This window comes from Gavialis gangeticus, unplaced genomic scaffold, assembly GCF_001723915.1.
Source record: "Gavialis gangeticus isolate Ggan-Ray unplaced genomic scaffold, GavGan_comp1, whole genome shotgun sequence".
NCBI classification, from domain to species: Eukaryota; Metazoa; Chordata; order Crocodylia; family Gavialidae; genus Gavialis; species Gavialis gangeticus.
This window is the reverse complement of record NW_017729034.1, coordinates 68,186,910-68,191,789: the sequence shown is the minus strand read 5'-3', so window position 1 is coordinate 68,191,789 and position 4,880 is coordinate 68,186,910. Positions and strand designations below refer to the sequence as shown.

At 40.5% G+C, this 4,880-nt stretch overlaps 1 protein-coding gene and 1 long non-coding RNA gene across 2 annotated transcripts in view; both read right to left on the bottom strand.

Annotated features, from left to right (window-relative positions):
• The window catches only part of PARK2 (parkin RBR E3 ubiquitin protein ligase), a 1,789,008-nt gene that overhangs the window by 1,691,441 nt on the left and 92,687 nt on the right, over window positions 1-4,880 (bottom strand). The gene's annotated exons all lie outside the window — the stretch shown is intronic.
• Window positions 3,460-4,880, bottom strand: part of LOC109304411 — an 18,420-nt gene continuing 16,999 nt past the window's right edge. Inside the window, exon 3 of the long non-coding RNA XR_002099386.1 lies at window positions 3,460-3,544. This is a non-coding gene — a long non-coding RNA (uncharacterized LOC109304411). The remainder of the gene's footprint in view (window positions 3,545-4,880) is intronic.

Below are 4,880 nucleotides of genomic sequence, written 5' to 3'. Positions count from 1 at the left end.
TCTTTCCTGCCATGGCAGGGGGTTGGACTAGATGATCTACTCGGGTCCCTTCTGACCCTAGAAACTATGAAACTAAGGGGAGCGGAGAATCGGAGGCCAGGTAAGGCTGAGGCTGCCTGAGCCCAGCAGGGGGTTTGAGACCCTGAGGAGGAGAGTTGGGGCCAGGCATGGCTACAGCAACCTGTGACCCAAGGCTGTGGTAACCCCAGAGCAGGGGGCAGCGTGATAAGCACCCCGAGGCAAAGGGGGCAATGAGAAGCCCCAGAGTAAGGGGGCAATGACTGAAGAGCGCCTGTGGGGTGCAAGGTTGCAAGACAAGGGCTGTGCAAAGCCCAAGTGCCAGAGGGCGTGGTGAGGGACAAGGGCCGTGGAGAGCCCGGTCGCCAGAGGGGGCAGAGAGTCAGACAGACCGAACAATGTCTGGGATATCAGTGAGGCTTAGGGCGTGGTAAAGGGGTGGTTGGAGCCACGCATAGTGCATAAGGCTGGGGTGCACTGAGTCACACAGTATAGAACAGGGACCAGGATACAGCAGAGCACCATGTCCAAGGGGACAAAAGGCAGCCTCTCTTATATACATAAAAGATCAAGATGTGGCAGGAAAGAATAAGGGTGCTTTGAGACTAACTTGGCACAGTAGGGGGCGCTAGGGGAGATCACGGCCGCCCCTAAGACCCCGCACCATGACACATCTTTAAAAGATAAACTTGGGATCAAAAATTCCTAAGCTGCCCAGACACCTGGAACCAAGGATCTAACACTGATACTGGCTTTATAGAACATTATAACCTGCTTGATTCCTGAATTCTTCCCATATACAGGACAGGTGATAATGACCCTCCTTGCTTTTGATAGGCTTGATCTCCCAGTAATCAGCTTTTTCCCCTCTGCTTATTGTTAGTTTAACACCTCTGGGAATGTTTTTCCCTCTTCCCACTTTTTTTTTTGTTTGTTTTTTACTATTGCTATGCTGACTTTCTTCCTCAGACCTGAAGAAGATCTTCCAGTCAAAGACTCATTTAACTTTATCCCAACTATGCAGCTGGTTCAAAGAAAGATAACACTGAAATAACTCGTCTCTCGCATAATAAAGCAGCAAGCACATTTAAGTTCACTCAATATCATTTCTCTTACATTCATCTCTCAAACAAGATTTCTAAAGTATGGATATGGTATCCAGAACTTTTGGTTAAATATTTTTTTTTTAAATTATTGCAATTAGAGAACACTCTTCTGTTTAGATCTAAAACAGTTTAAACTAATGTTTATAAAAGCACATCAGGAATATGAATGAGAATGGTATAATAGTTTAAAGTAGGGTTTTTTAAACTGTGTTCCATGAATGCGGGCTCCATGGCAGGTCATCATGAGTTCTAGAAAGAAATCGGGGTAGTGGCAGAGCGTGCCTGGAGGCAGTGAGCTTCTATTGCCAGGCTGGGTTGCCTGGCTCTGCATCAGTCTTTAGGATATGGGTAGGAGTTCCATGACAGAAGTAATATGAAAGGGTTCTGTGACTTCAGGAAGTCTGAAAAAAATCACTGGTTTAAAGAAGTGTTATGATTTTGTATCTTACATTTTGTTAAGTGATTGATTACTTTTAATGTTGTACTTTTACATCTATTTTTAAATAAGCAAACGTTGTAGTGTTCTGAATTCCTTAAGCACACTTTTTCTATTTGTGCGGTAGAGAGAACATTTCTGAAGAGGTATGTGAAGTGCTGAACTCTTTTAAATAATCTCTGCAGTGATATTAACAATATTAATATCAAATCTAAAAGGGCAGCTAGAATGATTCTCAAGTACATACTTCTTTACTAAGGATGAGATGCCAGAATCAAATGCTTGTGAGCCCTAAGGACTTGTTTGGTGATTCTGTCGCTATCAGCAGGTTCTTAGTACTCTTTTTAACTGTCCTTAACAATAACATGCCTGAAGTTGCACATAATGAAATAACCTAAAAGAGCATAAGGAGAGACTCTCTCAAAATATCTTCTTTACAAATACTATGTCAACAAATCTTGTTTCAAGAAGGCAGCTGCCCAAAGCTCCTCAGCAGAACCCTCATCAATTCAATCCCTATTAACAGCATGACAGTATTTCTGCTGCTCTGATACTGCAATTAATAATTAATGAGTACAACTCCTAGTGGACAGTTGTTGCTATCATAAAAATCAAATGATCACAATCATCACCTTTAGTGACAGTCTGTGGAGAAGCTAAAGAGAAGAGAAGCAAGCACGCTGCATCTCAAGCCCTGAAAAGTGATCTCTCCTGAACAGAAAACAGAAGTACACTGGATAAGACAGGTTAGTGTAGGAGAGTTGACACTATTTGTGCTTCTAGCTGTTCTGCAGATAAATCAAGAACTTCATTTTATGTGCTGTCCATGTAGTGTAAATAAGAAACTAAATTCAGTTTTTAAAAATTTCCACGATTCCCATAATTTGTTTATAGACATGAATATGAATTGTATTGGTTCAGTTTAGATTTACATTGAAAGTGTAGCAATTCAGGGAAATGTCTTGGTCTTTTTTTTAGACTATGTGATCTTAATGCTTACTGAGCTGTAACAAATTATTCTATGATTTGTAGCTAATGAATAATTATACTATTAAGTGCTACTGAATAAGTAGCTGCTCTTTATGTAATCTGAAATTAAGTACACAAATATATATAGATATATACATTGTATTAATACTGTTTGTTTTGAAGAAACCTGGTAAAAACACATTACAATCTTTAGACAAAAGTTAGGTCTCCCCTCTCCCCCCCCCCCAAAAAATTAGAAATCTTCATATTTTCAACAGTTCTGAAGGTTTTTTTAATGAACAAGTGTGTGCCTTATTCGGTCTACATTTTAAAAAGCTTTACAGAAAACACTATACAAATGTTTCAAAACTTTTCAGCTGTGCATAAACAAAAGATCTTTCTATTGTGTTGATAGTGTTTCTGATAACAAGTATATACATCTAAAAAGAAATCTGATTTTTTTTTAGTGGTGAGTCCTTTTGAATACTTCAAAATTTAAAAATTTCTTTTCTTTCTTTTTTTTTTTTTTTTAAAGACTATGACCATTTTTCAACTGACTCATTATGAGCTCTCCTATTCATCAGAATCTTGAAGGCTTGGCCATTATAATTCCTTTAATTCCTATTAATCAATATCCTTTCCATCTAAATCCATCAATTCCATCTAAATTTGGGACATACTATATTATAGAGCTTTAACTAAGAATCATAGATTCACAGAAATTAAGGGCTGGAAGGGACCCTGAAAGATCATCAAATCCAACCCCTCTGCTCTTGGCAGGAATACTGCTGAGATCAAATGATCCCAGCAAGGTGTCTTTCTAGTCCCCTCTTAAAGACTTCCAGGGTTGGGGACTGCACCATCTCTTGGGGAAGTCTATTCCATATTCTGGTCACTCTTACAGTAAAGATTTAAATTTGGAGGAGATTCCTTGCATCCAATCTGAAACCATCCTGTAACAGTTTATGGCCAGTGCTCCTTGCCCTCCCCTGGGAGGCCCTAGTGAACAGTTTTTCTCCCAGCTCCCCATATTCACCCCTCTCATACTTATAGACAGCCACCAAGTCCCCCCTCAGTCTTCTCTTCCCCAGGCTGAACAGTCCCAGGTCCCTTAGTCTTTCCTCATAAGGTTTGTCCTCCAGGGCCTTAAGCATTCTTGTGGCCCTTCTCTGGACCCATTCAAGATTCTCCGTGTCTTTTTTGAAGTGTGGCACCCAGAACTGGACATAATACTCCAGGTGGGGTCTCGCCGACGCCGAGCAGAGAGGAAGTATCACTTCCTTAGCCCTGCTCACAATGCATTGGCTAATGCATCCCAGTATGGATTTGCATACTTCATTTCACTGGATATAAAGATACTGCACTAATTTATATTACGATAATGAGGTAATTTCTATTAATTATCACATTATAAGTGCAGAAATGGGATTAATTTAATGAGGATTGAAATGTAGACCATGAAACATCTGTTGACATGCTGCTTCCTGAAAGAACCATGTGTCATGGAAGACCTTTCCAGAGCTACAGACTGGACCATATTATATCCATGATACTTAAAAATATATATATAATTGTAGTGGCAGAACACAAGAAGATTATATGCTAATTTGTATTTTATTCACCCTCAGACCTTGGCTTAGATTTATATGCAGCTATGTGTACATGCATAATAAAAACATACTAATTAAATCAGAAAAGAACAAAACAAAGAAAGAGCATGTTAGAAGAATACAAAGGCTGCAAAGTCAAACACCAGGAAGTGAGGCATGCCAGAATTAAGGCAACCTCACACAATTTGATTCCCTTTGTAAATCTGCATCAAAATACGCCTTTCAATTGTATGACCACATCCTAGTTTTCAACAGTAGAAGCTTCCCTTAAAATAAGTTGCATGGCTATCTGACCCTCTGTGTTCCCCTGGATACACTTCATAAAGGTATTAGACCTTATGTCTTTATTAAACTCATGATGGACTCTCAAATTTCTCCCACTCCTGCACTGGGATTTGAGTTATAGTACTGTGTTCTAGGGCCGTGTGAGGATTTGGTAGGCAATTCAATTTGGAGGAGATTCGGCCCGATTCGGGGACTGAATCGCCGAATCCAAATCAAATCGGCAGCCCAAGTAAAAGCTCTGAATCGATTGGAATCATCTGAATCATTTTGGAAAAGCTTCAGAAAAGATTTGTCCGATTTGGAGATTTGGCTATAGACTAAACAGGCAGCTGACAGCTGCCTCCAGCTGGTAAGTCTGTTGAGGTTTGGGGAAGGGTAGGAAGGGGAGTGGGGGAGGGAGAGATTGGGGCTGGGGAAAGCTGCCCAGCTGGGGTGGAAGGGCCACATTACGGGGGG